Consider the following 19,868-nt stretch of genomic DNA (forward strand, 5'->3'; position numbering starts at 1 on the left):
CATGATTTATGAGCTGCTCTCAAGCTTATTAAGAGCAAAATGGCAAGAAAATCCTTCAGTATTGAAAAAGTCCTAGTCAGGAGAGCATATACCCTCTCAATAGAATTGCCCTCTCTTACGACACTTTCTTTAGAGTCTTGCATATGGGAGGCGGGAAGCAGATGTTCTGAGAGCAGGGTGGGTGAGAAAGGCAAGCTAACACCTTCTCTTTGATGCGCTTGGAAGGACTCAAACAGCTCTCTCTAGAGTGGTTAAGACAGCTGCTGAGATGTAGCAAAGCTTTGATCCAAGAGCTTCAGTTCCCAGAGTCATGAAATCACCCCAGGAAGGGAAATCGGGTGAGTTTAAATCAAATGTGGTAATCCAAGTCTGGGTGTGAAATATATTAAAATTAGAAAAAGTGATGACAGATAAAAGGTTAGTGAAAAACGTGCCAAATTATTTCATTAGAAAATTGCTCTAAAGCACCATATTTAAACATAGTGAGGCTATTTTCTTCAATGTTCCCAACGTTCAACTGGTCTTTTAAAGGTAGATATGTGAACATGTATGTGTGTATATATAAGAGTGCATATATATATCTGTATATATTTATGTGTGTGTATTTACATTTATGTTTTCACTGATCGAGAAAGAGAGAGAGAAGGAAAACTACTTCTGGAGCCTGAACAGACAACCTCATCTGAATTGGGAAAAATTTAAATCCTGTGGCTCAAACACCAAGCATCTGCTGCTTAGTGATAGCATTTCCAAACTGTAAGTTTAGCTGTTTAAAGAGTAAAATGAATCTTTTTAAAAGCACATGAAATGTTTTAAAGTTATGAAACACTATATAGTTATATATATATACAGTTATAATTATATAGTTATATATTTATATACATATAACATATAAAACATGTATACATACATATAATTTATATACATAATATATAACTATATATATTTCTTATCACTTTGTTTCTTATATGTACGGCTATAATTGTATATAACTGTATATACTATACATATATACTATAGTACATAACGGTACTGTAACTATATATATATTCACATACCATATAGCTTATAGTTATATACTATATATAACTATATATATTCACTATATACTATATAACTATATATACATAACTGTATATTATAGAATTATATAGTACATAAAACTGTAACTATATTTATTCACACACTATATATAGAATTATATACTATATAAAACTATACTCATACTATATATTATAGAATTATATGCTATGTAAAACTATAACTATATATATTCACATACCACATAGCATATGGTTATAGACTATATATAACTATAACTATATATATTCACATACTATAAGTACAGAATTATATACACATATAACTATACACATTCAGACTATATAATATAGAATTATATACTATATATAGCTATGACTATATATATTCACATACTATAAGTATAGAATTATATACCATATATAACTATATATTCAGGCACTATAAGTATAGAATTATATACCATATATAACTATATATATATTCACATACTATATAATATAGAATAATATACAACATATAACTGTAACTATATATAGCATATATGTATACTATATATAACTATAACACACACACACAAACACACAAAATGGCAAGAAAACAACATCTGTGGGTTCTAAGTGAAGTTTTCATGTATTATGCCAAGAGAAAACATATTCTGATTTCTCAGTGGAGGACAAAATGGCAGAAAGTAAGTGAGACAGTGAACTGCAGATCTGAATCAATACCTACTCTGAATCCCCAAATCCAGAAACATTTAGACTGCCTGCTCTGTGCAGACAGCATATGTCAGATCATTTATAACCTGAGACACCCACATCCAGGATAAAGTCAAACTCTCTCTTTAAAAACTGTGCCACAGGGGAGCCTGGGTGGTGCAGTCGGTTAAGAGTCCGACTTCAGCCAGGTCATGATCTCACGGTCCGTGAGTTCGAGCCCCGCATCAGGCTCTGGGCTGATGGCTCAGAGCCTGGAGCCTGTTTCCGATTCTGTGTCTCCCTCTCTCTCTGCCCCTCCCCCGTTCATGCTCTGTCTCTCTCTGTCCCAAAAATAAATAAACGTTGAAAAAAAAAATTTAAAAACTGTGCCACAGTCAAAGCAGAGCATATACTTTATTTTACCAGCTAATTTTTAACCCTTCAGGCATGGATGAAAATGCTCTTTTATGGCAGTGGTCTGAGTCAGCCTATAAACCTCAGAATCCCTTAAATGTTCTTTGTCATCCTTCCAACTCAGCCCTCGGTTCCAAGTCAAAACTCCCCCTCGAGTCACCTCCTCTCAACTCCAAGGGGAGGACCCTCATTTCCAACCTTCCTTGAAACCACAAATCCCTTGAACCCTCTCCCTGGCCTGGTCCTGCTCAGTTCAGGGTGTATTAAATAATGCCTTCCCAGCTCTTGCCTTTACCAGCCCTTCTTTTCCATCCTCCATTTGTCCAAAATGGAGGGAACTTGAGGGACCCTTAATCCTTGTCCTATTTCCTCACGCTGTCAGTGGTTCTATCTTTTCTTATAACATCTAGTTATCTACTCCTCAGCCCCTTCTCTCAGGGCCACCTGCTGAGACAAACACTCCAAATTCAGCAGATCCATCCCAACAGCAGCTGCCAAGCCCATCCTCACTCTGAACCGACCAGGACCGATAGAAAAGCCAATACACAGCATAATCACTCTTAGTTAACCAGATGAAAGTGTTCTCAATCTGCACACATTTCAGAAAGTTTGCTGTAACAGGGAAAATTTCAAAGGCCAACAGAAATCAATCTCTCTCCTTGGAGACCGTCACTAACACCCCAAGTTCACCACTGTCCTTAGCCTCGGGAAAGCAAGAAATTCATTCATCTGTTGTATTTTTAATGTCTTTACCTCTTGTCAATGTGCTGCTCTGTTTATAAGCTGCAAAATGTTTGGGATCAGATGTCTGCTTCTCAAATCTGCTACTTTTGGCAGGATTTTCAGTAATACCTAAGGGTACTGTTTTGGACAATTCCAGGAATTCTCCATGCAAGCTTACAAAGGGTCATTTTCTTAAAATGCTCTGGATTGTACTCTCTCATCTGGTACATTTTCACTAAGACAGACAGATTCGCCTCTCTCTGGGTTTAAAGCAGCCAGGAAACAAAAGTATGTTGTGTCTCTTCACTCTGAGACGCCTACTAAATCACCCTCTAGCATTCTCTATTTAGCAATGTATTGTGTTTACTGTCTGTCCACCAGATAGAAGGTGAGCTCCAAGAAGGGCAGGGATTTGTCTTTGCTGTCTGATGAATCCCAATGGCCTATAACAGTGCCTGGCACAAAGCATACGTTCAATTTACGTGTTGAATTTATTAAGCAATTAATCTCCTACTGTACATATTTATCCTAAATGCTTTATACTTGGCAGGTTGAAATGAGATGTACATTTTTAATGGAGAAACATCTTGTGGGCTTTGAGAAAAGAGGAAAAGGAGATCATGAACATTCCATCCTACACTAATGGTGTGAATAATTCCATGAGGGGCAAGCAACGTAACATTTCTTTGGGTTCCAAAATGAATCAAAGCTGACTCAATGTCCCCAGAGAACAAACATTTTGAGAAATCCAAAAAAGTCACCTTCTTGGATTACCTCCCCTTCCATTCTTTTAAACAAGAAATCTAGAGCTACGGTGTCCAGAAAAAAAAAAAAAAAAAAGAATGCTAGTCTATTTTGGTCACTGACGCTCTCGACCTGTGGTACAAGAAATGGCACCACCATACTTCTCCTTCCAACCTCAGGCGCAGAGATCTTCACTGAAGCTCTCAAGACTAAAACATCTAGTGTCTGGTCTACATGGGCATCCACATGGCCACCTCCATGAGAAATCCTGTATCCACAAAGGTATTGCTTTTCAGTGAAATCAGAACCCTACTACTAACTGAAACTATAAACCCCAACTCACTTCCCAGTGCTCAAGTATCCAGCCAATATCCCAGAATTCCTTCCATTTTCCCCTTGCGTCCTTTCCTTTCACATCACACAAATAAACAAAAAATTATTTGTATCTGTTTGGCCATAATAGTGTCTGATGGCTTGCGCTTATATATGGATAAACCCCAGGGCGTAGACATACAGAAATATCTGGGTTGTCTTTCTCTGGGAACAAATAAAAAATACAGGCGTTAGGACGGTCATAATGGGGACTGAGTGGGAAGAATTCAGCTAGCATTGCGTTCAGCAGACTGTGACATAAACCTCAAGATAACAATGGCCTTCAAAAGACTGATTTTTATTTTATCCCCCTTAAAGGAAATTCTGTGATAGCCCCCTGATCTGGTACAGAGGCTTCTATATGAACATTCCACCAGCTGTCTCAATGCCATCCCATGACCTAAGTCAACTGTTCGCGCATTGACCATACAGAAGTAGGTAAAGAGGGTGTGCCACGTGTCGTTGTTTTTTTTTAATTTTTATTAGTTTTTGAGAGAGACAGATAGAGATAGGCAGAGGAGCATACAGAGAGGGAGACACAGAATCCAAAGCAGGCTTCAGGCTCCAGGCTCCGAGTTGTCAGCACAGAGCCCTACACGGGGCTTGAACTCACAAACTGTTAGATCATGACCTGAGCCGAAGTCGGTCACTTAACCGACTGAGCCACCCAGGCACCCTGCCACATGTCTTTTAAGATTCCCTCAGGCAGCCATAATCTGCCGTTACATCTCATTGGCCAGTACATAGTCACACTGTCAGGCTACTCATGATGGAAGCTAGAAAATGTAGTCTTTATCTCACATGACTAGGTTGTATATTGAGGAAGGCAATTAACAGTGTATTATGTCACAGAGAGTGAACACTCATTCTACTCTTTCATGATGGGTTGGCAGAAGTGAAAAACAAAGCTCAGAGTTTTCTCAGTAGGTCCTCAAGCTGGGTAATTTAAATATTGAAATACTGTACAGTGAAATATTGAAAAGTTGAAATATTAATAAATAATTCTTTGACTTTGCCAACCTTCAGACCCACCTCGACGCTCAGTTGCCATCTGTCCCTCCCTTTGGATCAAGATTAGGAAAAGAGACAAAGTCATTTGTCAGCAGGATCTTCTTCTTGTAAGTTCTTTTGTCATCTGACTTGGTGTCCAACAGGTGAATAGATCTTCACAAATATATAAAAATTAAAGAATGGGATATAAGACAAGCTAAACCTTAAACCAATCCCGATCAATTCTATGCAGGGTGGGCATGAGGCACCAAAGTCACAGAGTATGTGACATTATCCTGTCTCCACCTCCACTCCCACCAAATTATAAGCATAAAGAACTACCATTTTTTTTTGTCGCATATCCCCCAGAATCTTCAATACGGCCAACACTCAATGGATCTTTGCTGCACTGAGTTGAAAATGGATAATAATGTAAACATACACAAGAACTTACATGAAAAGAAGAAGATGAAGAGTTTAAAACACTTTTAAATCGATGGTAGGAGAGAAAAGAATACTACATTTAAAGTCAGCACGCCCAGGTTCTACAACTGTCTTCATAGTTATTGCTTACTTGACCTGTTTCTCCCATGTGGACAATGCAGAACGTACCTTTGCCCCTGCACTCCTCCTCTGGGTTACAGTGTCAAATTAATATTTATTTCAAAATCCTGAACAAAATATTACTTGTATGTATTCTTCCTCCTACACCTACACAGCAAGTACACCAGAACAAGGACTCTTTGCAACTCAAGGGATAATGAAAACAAAAGGTGGGGACGGAAGCGTGTACTGTGATGAAGAGCCTGACTCTAAGGCATTGGAGGACCTGCCAGTAAATCTCCCTGCAGCCATATAGACAACAGCCAGAGGCAGCAACCATGAATCACTCAGGTAAAGGCCTTCCATGGCAGCATCTAGGCTCCCTCTGCATTGGCTCAGGGCCTCTGACCTGGTTGTTTTTCGGCAAGTGTCACGATCATAATAAAGACAATAGGCAGAGATGTTCTCAGACAGCCTTGGAAGGCCCGTGAGTCATCCGGACAAACACTCTGACTTGAAAGGATGTTCTACCCACTGTTTAAACAATGGGCACACACATCCTACTTGAATAATCCATCAAATATGTTTCTGGAATGTCAGAATGTGGTTGGAATTAAAATTAAAATCCTACCACCAAGCCAGGCAAAAAGCTAGCCGATACTCTATGAGAATATTAAACTGCAATGCTGAGCTTTGAGAATCTATAGCAGGGTTTCTTATCAAGTCAGGGGATCTAGGGAAGGCTCTTCAGAAGAAGGGGCATTTGGTCTGAATCTAAAGAATTAAAACTCTCAACTAAAGAGGGAGAGATTTCCAGACAGGCAAAACAGCATGTGCTAAGGCCCTGTGGTAGCAAATAAGAGAGCTTACTTAAGGAACTGGAAAAGGGAGGGGGGGAAAAAAAAGACAGTGTGAATGGACCAGGAAGAGCAAAGAGAAGAGAAGTGTAAGACAGGGTGGAGGAGTCAGAGTATCAGTAAGGGTCTTTAGTTGTGAGAGCCACTAGAGTGTACTCTGCCTCATGCATAAAAAAAAAAAAAAAAAAAAAAGAGGAAGACTGTTTGGAAAATAAACTAAAGAAATCACAAAGCTGAAGGATGTTCATAGGATTTCATGCCACTCAGGTGACTGGTGATCTTATAAGCGTAGTTTATAAGTGTAGATCACAGTGAAATGGCTCGAAGGATAACCAGGAAGTAGGGTGAAGGAAGCAGTGAGCACAGGGTGTCTTTTGGGGATTTGGGCTGTAAATGGGGAGGTCACTGAGAGTGACTTGGTCCAGGATAGAGATGCAGAATCCAAGAGGCTTTTTTATTTTGTTTTGCTTTTAAGATGGAGGAGTCTGGGCATATTTCAGTGCTAATGAAAGAGAGAGGATGACTACACAAGAGACAATGAGTCATGTTGAGCACAGGCTTTTGAGAAGCAAAAGACAGGGTAGCCTAAGTGGGAGAATTATCCTTACCAGGGTGGAGTGGCTCCACTAGCACATGCCAAGAAGAGAGGAAGGCCCCTTGCAGCGGTAGTGGAAAGATTCCGTTCCCAGCTGATGGCTTCCGTTTTGTCTCTGCAGTAGGTCATTTTCTGAGACAGGGGAAGGTAAGAGATGAATAAAGAGGATTAGGGAATTTGAAGAGTAGAGGGGGTTTTTAGAAAGTCATTGTAAGGACTGGGAGAATGAGGAGCAACACACACAGCAAAGATACCAGGCAGGGTGGAGCATCCACTGAGGGGCCAGTTTTAAATCCCCAACTATTGGATGTGATATTGTGTCCCGAGAAGGTCCTTTCGGTCAGAAGCCATCTCTGCATTCTGCGTAATCACATAGTGAGTGTTGGACAAATGTTCATGGTTTGTGTACTTTGTGACCTCAGTGCTAAGGACAGCTGTGCCTCCCTTAACTTATTACTTTGTGTCTTGGGATCGCAGTAGGTTCTGTAACATTTAAATCAATTGTTAGAAATGGGGACTAAGTTTGTAGCCCACCTACGGCAAGGTGCACATGTGCTTCAGCACCTGTGGCATATATTTGGGTAAGACATTACCCTGACTTCATCTTCTCAATTTATTCGTGTTTTTCTCTTTTCCCCAACTTTCTCCTTTATGATCATATATTACCAGATAAGTAGGTTCTAGCCATCTTAAGTCCTTTTTGTGGAATGAAGATACAAATAATCAATAAGTCAATAATAGAACAAAAAGTGTCACATGGAAGTTAATTTAAAAATAGCACCTGGGTGGCTCAGTCAGTTAAGTATCCGACTTCAGCTCAGGTCATGATCTCCTGGTTCAAGGGTTCGAGTCCCACATCAGGCTCTGTACTGACAGCTCAGAGCCTGGAGCCTGCTTCAGATTCTGTGTCTCCCTCTCTCCCTGCCCCTCCCCTGCTCATGCTCTTTCTCCCTCTCTCTCACAAAAATAAACGTTAATAACTTTTTAACAAAAATAAAAATATAATGATCATCACAGATACAGATATAGAAATAAAAATGTAGAGACAGATACAGCAATGTTTGCTGATGATTCCTATGGAAACAAGGAATGTAAAACCTAGTGGAGAGTCTACTGTGGGAGATAAAAAGTAAGAATCTAACCATTTTGTGGAAAAGAAAAACATAGTTACCTCTTAACTGATTTCAAGTGTTCTCTAAAACTAAAATATTTTTACTAATTTTCTTTAAGCTAACAGCAAGAAAAATTATCATTTAGAATAAATGGTTTATTTGAAGTAGAAAGGATTTTCATTTCTTACGAATTGTTTATTGCTAATATTATAAAAGTTAAGGAAAATATTTAAAAGAGTAGTCTCAAAACAACTACTTTGGCTTTAAGAAAAGAATAGTCTCAAAACAACTACTTTGGCTTTAGGAACACACTAATAATGGGGCGCCTAGGTGGCTCAGTCAGTTAAGCATCCAACTTCGGCTCAGGTCATGGTCTCGTGGTTTGTGAGCTCGAGCCCCACATTTGGCTCTGTGTTGACAGCCCAGAGCCTGGAGCCTGCTTCAGATTCTGTGTCTCCCTCTCTCTCTCTGCCCCAACCCCCCAGCACTATCTCTCTCTTTCTCTCTCTAAAAATAAACTGAAGAAAAAAAAAAAAAGAACACACTAATAATGAGACAGAGCATGCCTTCCTTTGTAGTCAAAAGAAAGAACCACAGAACTAACATCCCAAGTTCATGTGAAGGAGAATCAGACTGCCTAGGAGCCTGGATGCTCTCAGAAATATGCAGGCAGGGAAAGAAAACCCCCTTCCCTATCCCGTTTCACACTCTCACTACCCTTGACACTAAAAGACAAAGCCCAGTTAGGCCTTCTCTGCCTACAGCCCAGGTCTCTGAACGCTCAGCTGCTTTTCAGGAACCTCAAATCCACTTCCAGATACCAAAGCGTTCCCCTTAATGAAGCCCTTTCCAGTCCCTCAGGAATCATCCATTAGTCTTTGTTCCTTCTGGGCTTGCCACTAATTAAAAGACAAACAACAAACAAAAACTGCCATCAGACATACTGAAGTCCTCTACTCCACAGTTCTGCTTCAATAATCAGTGACTTTTGCAAGTTCCTTAGACAGTCTGAGCCTCAGTCTCCTTAGCTGTAAAGTGGGGGTAATAATTAGAGAAGATTCGTTTATACCTGAAACGCCTGGGTTCTGATGGTCTTGGGCTCTGTCTTCTGCTTCAGGACCCAAATCATACCAGAAGTCCTGACTCAGTCACAGGTACCCATAAATCCTGTGACACAACCCATACAGTATAGCGGTACCCATTAATGTAGTCCCTGTATATCAACAGTCAAGTGTTTCTGATACCCATTCTCTTGCTATTCCTTCCAAGAATCTCATTTCCCATCTTCAGCTTATAGTAGATGGCTTTCACGGAAAAAGGGAAAAAGAAGAAACATTTCTGGGAGATAGGACTAAATGTTTCTGGTCAAGTTTTGTACTATCTACAATAAAAGCATGGAGAGTGAGATCTTTTGAGGGCACACTACAAAATTAATTTTTAAGGATTTGATCAGCGATTACCCTGAGAATAAGAACATATTATGAATAATGAGGATAGTGACAAACTCCGGGCTGTTTCATTTTTATGATAACATGTATTACAATTGGTTCTGATTGACAAACCCCTTGAAGCATATAAACTCAATCAATTTACAGATATTTTTTTCCAGGCTTTGTTTTTGAACATGAGTACTTTTTGCACTTGAATGATACACCAGCAAAGAAACAGATGCTAACCCATTTTACTTACATTAATTCAGAAAGGCTAAACTTCTCCTTAAATTTGTTAGAATTTTTTGTCTTACCTTGGTAAACAAGAAAGTATCTTAGTAGTTTTGAGTTTGAAGAATGCCACACAAATCTAATTATTTATGTTATCCTTCATAACTTGGAAGATCACATCTTAGTGTTATCTCGTGACAACTTAGGTAAGAAGTACATGTGCCTTGCCATATAGGCTTCCCCCTTCCACTGGCTTTAAGCAAAGAGTTTGAAACCCTTGGAGATGGTAGGGCCACAAGACAAGAGGAGTCTGGGCCCCCAAATTACCAACGGACAAGTGTTAAGTGGCCAAAATTCTGCAGCTTATTTGTTTCAGCAGCTGTTACTCTAACCAATACGAGAGCTAAATTCCTTTTTTTAATTGTTTTTCATGTTTTGTTTATTTTTGAGAGGGAAACAGAGTGTGAAGAAGGGAGGGATAGAGACAGAGGGAGACACAGAATCCAAAGCAGGCTCCAGGCTCCGAGCCATCAGCATAGAGCCCGACGTGAGGCTCAGATCCACAAACCGTGAGGTCATGACCTGAGCCGAAGTCAGACGCTCAACTGACTGAGCCATCCAGGCGCTCCGAGAGCTACATTCCGAACGCACATACTTGCATGATTACAAATCTTTCTCTAACAAAGCTAAGATTGAGAACAAGATAAAAGGGGGTGCCGCTCAGGGCAAGATGTGGAGACAATCCTGAATAAGCATCATATATGATGCTGATTAGCTGCTGACTCCAACAATGGGATTCTTATACACAAGTGGCTCTCCATTTTTTCCCCACACTTATGAAAACTAAGATAAATTCCCAGGCATAATGGGGGCTCTCAAGAAAAGTGACCAACAGGTAATAATGATTCCTCTTATGAGGAAGAGGAGAAATGCAGCCTGCCTCCACAACAGTCCCACTAGAATCCTTCCCTAGGCCGACTATAATACGTCCCCGCAGTCTTTTCTAACATCCAAAAATGCTCCCAGAAGATAGAGATCCCGGTAGTAATCAGAGAAATATTATTTTTTTATTTTTTTAATGTTTTATTTATTTTGAGAGAGAGAGAGAGAGAGAGAGAAAGAGAACGAGCAGGGAGGGGCAGAGAGAGAGGGAGACACAGAATCCAAAGCAGCCTCCAGGCTCCCAGCTGTCAGCACAGAGCCCGACGCAGGGCTTGAACTCACGAACTGTGAGATGAGATCATGACCTGAGCCGAAGTTGGTCACTTAACCAACTGAGCCACCCAGGCGCCTCATGATCAGAGCGATCATGCTTCAAAACCCAGTAGGCAGCTTTATTTTGGTGAATATCAGCATAAAGGTATCATAAAGGGGTAATTTTAGGGGACATGCCTCCATTTGGCAATCAAAACATTCCTCCCTTTCTATATTTGCTTTGTATCTTTTCACTTTTTATTGCAAACTACTTATTTTAAGCCAGGACTATGAGAACCCTCTGACCATTTTCCTCTCATCAGAAAATTTCTTCAGCATCTGGTCTTACTAATTTGCTAGCCGTCTCTCCAGCCTCTGAACTTCAAAGAATCATATAAAAATACTTACCAAACTCCTGGAGGTGATCTTTTAAGAGGGGGAAGCTAATTGGACTGAGCCCTTTTGTTCCTAAACTTATATTTTAGACATATTTGACCAAATGGTCTTCAAACAAATAAAAAGTTGTCTCGTCACATTCATAAACAACAACAACAACAACAACTTAGGCAGAACAGAATTCTTGTTCATTTGAAAAAAGATCAGACCCATGAAAGAATCCAGGAAGAGACAGAGGTATAAGCTTAGCTGTTAATTATCCTCTGGGTTGGTTGTGTTTTTTTTTTTTGTTTTTCCCTGTGCAAGGATTTAAGACACAGTGTTAGATATTTAGGGGCATATCACTCAGTTTACTAGAAATTCCTGAATTCTCTTTAATTAGAAGCCAGCAGGACATCACAAAGGCCATAACAACTTATATATGAAGAAAACAACTCTATTCTCATTATTTCCTGGGAAAGGGAAGGGTGGCATCGATAACAGAAGCCAACACTCCTAACTGTATCACTGGCTTCCTTTCACCGCCATGGGTAATACAACACCAGCTTTCTTTTCTCTTTCCCTCTGTTGAATGTAAATGCAGGTTAATAAGCATATGGAGTGTCTACTTTATGAAAGGCCATAGAAATTCAAAAATGAGAAAGTCCTGTTCTCAGCTTTCATGGGGCTTCTGCTCCAGGGTTATAGATGCAATAAAACAGATTAGATGTGGGATGATGAAAAAGTTCTGGAGATAAGTAGTGGTGCTGTTGCACAAGAGTATAAATATACTTTTCGCCACTGAACTGTGCGCTTAAAAATAGTAAAGATGGTTAATTCTATGTGATGTATATTTTAACACACACAGAAAAAGAGAAGGAATAGAAACTCTCTCCTCCCCTTCTTCTGTCAGAGGTAGAATGAATCAAGATAAATCAAATGGCACCAGGACCATTCCTTGGACAAGGAAGAAGCATGAAAAGCCAGTGTGTGGGTTTCTCCCATAGGGATGCTATCAGGCCCAGGCAGACGGTAAAGATTCAAATCTTGGGGGGACTCATTGTGAGTCATGTATCATTCTGGAGGGGAAAGTCAGAGTCATGCCAGCAGGGAAATGTTCCTCCCTGGAGACATACATGACTACATTATTATCACTGAGGAAAATTAATTAATGGTTATGAAAACCATGCTCCCTCTATAGGTGACCCAGTAAAGGCATCAACTGGGCTCTTGCTCTCCCAGAGGGGTAAGGGCCCAGTCATACAGGTACCCCGTGCTCAGAAGGGTCCCTGTGTTTGGTTTAGTGCTCTGTCGTCACCATCTGGAAAATCCTGGTAGTTTTTTCAACAAGAGCTCCCACATTATCACTCTATACTAGGCTCAGCAAATGAGGTAGGTCACCAGTCCTACAGAGCAGGAAGGACACAGCCTCTTCCTCCAGAGCCTGTGTGAAGGGCAGCGAATAAGGGTAATGCTCAAAAGGATGCAGTCTAGGGGCACCTGGGTGGCTCAGTCAGTTAAGCGTCAGCTTTGGCTTAGGTTATAACCTCTCGATTCATGGGGTTAAGCCCAGCATTGGTCAGCATGGAGCTGTCAGCATGGAGCCTGCTTGGAATTCTCTCTCTCTCTCTCTCTCTCTCTCTCTCTCTCTCTCTCTCTCTCTTTCTGCCTCTCCCCCACTCATGCTTTCTCTCAAAATAAATAAAATTAAAATTAAAATAAGGATGCAGTCTAAGACATTTCTCAAATTGCAGGAAGCCAAAAGGAATTCAGGGAGAGACATCTCCCATAGAAAGGAGTTGTCCTCTTAGACCAAGGAACCCAGAGAAAGGGCTGCATGATAGAGCGTGTATGAGCACAATGTGGTGCAATATGAAACTGGTCAGGGGTAGAGGCAGGATACATAGGTCATAACTTGAAATGCCTTCCCTTGAGGAGGACAAGATAGCATTTGAGTTAACTAGAACTTTGACCTTTACAGTCTTTCTTAGAATACTCAACCCCTGAAAAAAAAAAAAAGGCTTATATATTGATATTAGAATGCATCACCTAAGTCTGATGGAGATGGTGGGGCAATGGCTAGAATAGGCAAGTTGCTTTGGCTGCTTTCTTTCTGAGCTCCAGTGGAGAAAGTCATTGGTGCTGACCTCTCTATCGCCTCACACCTCAGGCGTGCAGGAGGCTTTCTGAAGTAACAGAGTCTCCCACAATGCAGGTGCCCCCGAAATTTCACGACTCACCCAACTGTACTAAAGACAGGCCCATGAGAAGAATAAAGAACCCAAGGTTACCCCCATCCCATGTTGTGTTGAAAAACAGATTATCTCATTATTACATAATTCTTATCTCTTTATGCACTGTTTGAAATTTTTATCATACATACACACACACACACACACACACACACACACACACACAAACACACTGGCTTATTGTGGAATATCAACTCATTAGGACATAAACCTGATTTTTTTTTTTTGCCAGTAACTATTCCCAGAGGTCTTATATAAGTAATGTCTTCCTTTATATTATCTTGACCTAAATCCATAAGTTTTTAGACATTCTGACTTAATACAAACAGTATCCTTTCGGTCTATAAGGCTCAGCCCTATTTAGTCTAAAATCTTAATATTGCATTGATTCCAGTCTCTTCTATCTAACCCACCCCCATCCCAAGCACATGCCACAGCTTTGACTTGACTGACCTGACACGGATGGATGGGGGCCGCGTGGTCTTTTACATTTCCCCTTTCCCCCTCATATACCCACTGCTGCTTCCTTCCCTGTCAGGGTAGGGCTGAGGTGGTAAGAAAAAGAACAACAACAACAAAAAATACCCTCTTAACTGGGCCAGGTCACATTCCTGCTGTTCTCCCTCATTGTATACACACTACTGCTGGCTGGTGTGGACAGGTGGTGGCTCCAAAATGGTCTGCTCGTAAAAAGCTCACTGGCCCCATCTGACTGTCCCCAGTTCTCTGGAAAAGCAGACATCCAAAAAGGGAATAAAAGTGAAAGTCACCCTTTTTGTATTTCCCCCTTTTTTTTAAGACAAGAATTCTTCTGGAACTACCACTTGGCCTGGCGAAAAGAAAGCATCTCCTCCGCAGAAAGGGAACAGAGGGAGAGCTTGTCTTTTCCCTGGGTTAGAGCTGGTTTCTGCATTTGTTTCTATCTCACACCCGAGGGGAGGCAGCTGAACCACCTATTGGCTTTGCTCTGAACCAAGAGTGTGAGATTTAGTCATTATTCTGGGACAACTGGAAGCCTGGTGGTTGTATCTGTAATACCATTATTAACATAACATAACATAACATAACATAACATAACATAACATAACATAACATAACATAAAAATAATATATGACTTGTATGGTGATGGCAGAGGTATACATAAAGAACATTTTCATAATACAGAGAAGGGACACTTCACCAAGACCAAGAAAGGAAGGTTCAGAACAATTTGCTACAGAAGAGACGGTCTCCCCTACATCATGATTGGAAAGCCGAAACGATCCTGCTGGAAATGTACAGGTAGAGCAAAGCTTCTCAGCCTTGGTACTACTGACATTTAAGCCAGATTAATTCTTTGTTGGATGAGGCCGTTCATGCATCCCTGGCCACTACCCACTACATGACAGTAGCACCCTTCGCCAAGATATAACACCTCCAAATGTCTCCAGACATTGCCAACCATCTCCCAGGAAGGTGAAATAGCCTCTGGTTGAAAACCAATGCCACTCTTACAGGAAGAGGGGACTCATGCTCAAAGGTTCAAGGTACAAAACAGATGGCATTGTGAAAACTACACATAGTCCCATATTACCGGAGCATGAGGTACAGTGCAGGGCAGCAAGTGGTGGGAGGGAGGAAAGGAGAAGTATGGGAGGCTGATAATGGAGCATCTGGTAGAACATGCACGGGCGAAGGGACATCATCTCTTTAGTGATGGCAAGTCTCAGAAAGAGAATGACAGAGGGGATTTGAGCTTCAGACAGGTGGTAAGAGGACAGGGGAAGAATAAGACTTAAGTCAGGTGGCTCACTCGGGAGCTATGGCAGAAGTCAAGGCACAAGATGATGAAAAGCACCTGAACTGGAGGACAGGCAGGAGGAAGAGGAACAGAATGGAATGTATACAGGAAGCCTAGGGGAATGGCCCTGCAGCTCACAGCAAATGCACAAGGAGATGAACAATCACGTTCTGTGCCTGGAAAGGAGAAAAAACCTGCATATGTCGAATTGGGGATGCCTTCTTTCTCTCCTTGGTTAATTTATTTACTTCTTTTTTTAATGAGTATAATTTGGTTTATTTTTTACAATTAAATTTAAGCAAAGTAATGTTTCCTATAGATATCAATATCCCACTATGGAAATACAGGCATCTTGATTTAACATGTAAGTTAAATGCAATAGTTTCTTCATTTAAGTCAATTTAACATTTTACAAAAAAAGAGTTTGCATCAGCTTCACAAGAAGAGGTACACTGAAACAAGAGAAGAGCCTTCCTCCAGAGTCTTAGAGCACTTTGAAACGTACTTTCTTTTTTTTTTTAATTTTTTTCAATATATGAAATTTATTGTCAAATTGGTTTCCATACAACACCCAGTGCTCATCCCAAAAGGTGCCCTCCTCAATACCCAGCACCCACCCTCCCCTTCCTCCCACCCCCCATCAACCCTCAGTTTGTTCTCAGTTTTGAACAGTCTCTTATGCTTTGGCTCTCTCCCACTCTAACCTCTTTTTTTTTTTTCCTTCCTCTCCCCCATGGGTTTCTGTTAAGTTTCTCAAGATCCACATAAGAGTGAAACCACATGGTATCTTTCTCTCTCTGTATGGCTTATTTCACTTAGCATCACATTCTCCAGTTCCATCCACGTTGCTACAAAAGGCCATATTTCATTCTTTCTCATTGCCATGTAGTATTCCATTGTGTATATAAACCACAATTTCTTTATCCATTCATCAGTTGATGGACATTTAGGCTCTTTCCACAATTTGGCTATTGTTGAGAGTGCTGCTTTAAACATTGGGGTACAAGTGCCCCTATGCATCAGTACTCCTGTATCCCTTGGGTAAATTCCTAGCAGTGTTATTGCTGGGTCATAGGGTAGGTCTATCTTTAATTTTCTGAGGAACCTCCACACTGCTTTCCAGAGCGGCTGCACCAATTTGCATTCCCACCAACAGTGCAAGAGGGTTCCCGTTTCTCCACATCCTCTCCAGCATCTATAGTCTCCTGATTTGTTCATTTTGGCCACTCTGACTGGCGTGAGGTGATATCTGAGTGTGGTTTTGATTTCTATTTCCCTGATAAGGAGCAACGTTGAGCATCTTTTCATGTGCCTGTTGGCCATCCGGATGTCTTCTTTAGAGAAGTGTCTATTCATGTTTTCCGCCCATTTCTTCACTGGGTTATTTGTTTTTCGGGTGTGGAGTTTGGTGAGCTCTTTATAGATTTTGGATACTAGTCCTTTGTCTGATATGTCATTTGCAAATATCTTTTCCCATTCCGTTGGTTGCCTTTTAGTTTTGTTGGTTGTTTCCTTTGCTGTGCAGAAGCTTTTTATCTTCATAAGGTCCCAGTAATTCATTTTTGCTTTTAATTCCCTTGCCTTTGGGGATGTGTTGAGTAAGAGATTGCTACGGCTGAGGTCAGAGAGGTCTTTTCCTGCTTTCTCCTCTAGGGTTTTGATGGTTTCCTGTCTCACATTCAGGTCCTTTATCCATTTTGAATTTATTTTTGTGAATGGTGTGAGAAAGTGGTCTAGTTTCAACCTTCTGCATGTTGCTGTCCAGTTCTCCCAGCACCATTTGTTAAAGAGACTGTCTTTTTTCCATTGGATGTTCTTCCCTGCTTTGTCAAAGATTAGTTGGCCATACGTTTGTGGGTCTAGTTCTGGGGTTTCTATTCTATTCCATTGGTCTATGTGTCTGTTTTTGTGCCATCTCCTTGGTTAATTTAAAATCTCAACTTATGGAGATCTCTTTCATTGGGACAGTTTTCTGGAATTCCCAAGGATGAGATGCCCTGAGATCATAAGCAACAAAGATGCTTATATTTTGATCATTACCACCTCAAGGGACTTGCTCAACAAACAAAACACCACAAACAACACAGTTGGGCTCTGTCGGTGGCTTAGAATCCCTCTTTTCAAATACCATTGTGACATTACTCCAACATTGGCCAAATTACCAGCAAAGAGTCATCATGGTTTTGATATTATCTCTGGCAAACTATTAAAAAGAAAACATGAGAGAGGCCAAGGTACTATAAAAAGAAGAAAGGACTCCTACCAAAGAATTTGATAAAAATGACTTTGCCCCAGGTTGCTAACTTTACCTTAGAAGAAAACACGGCTATGATTTTGATTTGATGCATTATGAATTCATTCCAATGGGAGCCTTTCTGAAAAGGAAAGCTGTGCAGCCAAAGTATAGATACAAAAGCAAAGGGGTAGTGGCTGTACAGTTGAGCACACAACAATGGCATTTTTAACATACTATATGGAGGGAATCTTTTAAAAGGAGATTTGGCTCCTGAATAAACTTTTCATGGTAAGCAATCAGGGAAGTTAAGCTCCCCTTATTAGCCTCTTTTTCTGTTCTTCTCAGTGGCCCGTATCGTTTAAACTAATAAGCAGCAGCAGTTGAAATACACAAAAAGCTCCTGATAAACAACAGCTAAGGGAGGCCAGAAAACGGGCAAAATTCAGCTCTCGTGACATAAATCTCAATGCAAATCCAAAACCTGGCATATGTGGCTACGACAGTGCCCCCAAATGACACAGAAAGGCATTCGCCTGATCTCTTAAGTATATTTTTCACGTGTTAATGTTACAAGAATGTAAAAAAGAATTCCATTTCCTGCTTGATATATTCTCTCCCAATGTCTTCCAGGTCCAAAGATTTGGAGACTCTCCAAACAACACATAATAACACAAGAGGAGGAAGGAAATGAAGGGGGTGTGGGTAGGTAAGAGCAATTTGCATTTCTCTTGTGTTCCATACTTGTTTAACAGCCTATCATCAATATCACTACTGATTTGGTTTCAGCTAAGTTTCAAGCAAGCGTGCTGTCAGTACTAGGAAAGGTGATTTCCAGGTTAAAATAAGTAGGGAGTAGGATGACGGTATCTCCATTTTTAGGCATCCCTTGGTTAATGGCATCTGCATTTCATTCTTGGTTGCCCAGTGCAAACTGCCTCACTTCTTTATGTAACATAGTCCTCATCAGTCAAGTGGGACTCAAAGCCAGCACCACTCACCCCTGTAGAAATTCCTCTAGAACAGTGCCACTTCAAGTAGAGTCACAGAGCAGTAGCATAAACATCATCTTCATGCTTGTTAGAAATTGTGAATGACAAGTTCCAGCCCAGATTTACTGAATTAATCACTCACTTTGACGCACTTTGAGCAGCACTGCCCTAGAAGCAAGCTGCCAGTCTGCAGCCTGCCTGTCCCCAGTCCACTATAGATAAATACAGACTGTGGGTGTCAGCACTTAAAGCATTCACAGACATGTGACACTCTGGCCGTATCCAAGCACATGAGTGATGGACTCATGTCCTTCAAAAGCAATGGACCAGTGTAGGGTTTCAGCATTTGTGCGGTGAGCTGTATAAGGCACAATGTGCCACCAGTCATGGATAGCAGAACCCCTCATCATCATGATGGATTAAAAAAAAAGAAAATTCCTTCATCAGAGAGTCTGAAAAGTCCTACTCTAGAGCAAAGGTCAGTAAACTTTTTCTAAAAAGGACCACACAGTCCATAAAGCTTAATATCTTAAGCTCTGTAGGTCATAAAGTCTCTGTAGCAACTACTTACCTGCAATTATAAAGCAAAAGCATTAAGAAAGTGTAAGCAAATGAGCATGACTGTTCCAACAAAACTTTATCTACCAAAACAAGCGGAGGGCCAGATCTGGCCCAGAGGCTGCTCTGTGCCAACTCCTCTTTAAAGGATGACTGGTGACCAAATATGATGACATCAGAAGATTCTGCCAAATCTGCTTGATTTCACGCAACCCTTACTTTCGAGAACTGAGAAGATGAAACAAACCACCACGATCCTCTACTTTTGTCAGTGGTTTTCCTTCCTTACAGTGACCACAGAAATAGAAATTGTACCTCCCCCTTTGCTCCTGTAACAGTGAGAAACCTGAGGACAAAGCCAAACACATCTGGTCAACCTTCAACTACCACCCTAACAAAAAAAAGAGGATCAAAAAGGAAATGGCCGCATCACAGAAGGAAAAGTTAAGTCTCCCTTCCTCTAGTTCCGGGATCTACAAAGTATGGCCCATTGGTGAATGGCGTCTGCCAAATTCAGCCTGCCACCTGTTTCTATAAATAAAGTTTTATTGGAACAAAGCCATGACAACACAATTACAAACTGTCTACAGCTGCTTTTGAAGTACAGTGGCAGGGGGGAGCACCAACCTTATGTCCCACAAAGCCTAAAATATTTACTATTTGGATCTTTAAAGAAAAAAAAAATGCAGCCTCTGCTATGTTCCTCCCATGACTAGCAGCCCCTTGTTCCAGT

General features: G+C 40.8%; 1 protein-coding gene across 5 annotated transcripts in view; it reads right to left on the minus strand.

The window, feature by feature from the left end:
* The window catches only part of DTWD2 (DTW domain containing 2), a 462,321-nt gene that overhangs the window by 299,229 nt on the left and 143,224 nt on the right, over positions 1-19,868 (minus strand). For 4 of the 5 annotated variants that reach the window (XR_006598134.1, XR_006598140.1, XR_006598142.1 and 1 more), the window contains 2 exons: positions 6,991-7,109; positions 5,025-5,156 (listed from right to left, as the gene is read on the minus strand). The gene's annotated coding sequence lies outside the window, so the exon portion shown is untranslated. The remainder of the gene's footprint in view (positions 1-5,024; positions 5,157-6,990; positions 7,110-19,868) is intronic. The other variant, XR_006598135.1, reaches the window with a different exon arrangement.

Source organism: Felis catus, chromosome A1 (assembly GCF_018350175.1).
Source record: "Felis catus isolate Fca126 chromosome A1, F.catus_Fca126_mat1.0, whole genome shotgun sequence".
NCBI classification, from domain to species: domain Eukaryota; kingdom Metazoa; phylum Chordata; class Mammalia; order Carnivora; family Felidae; genus Felis; species Felis catus.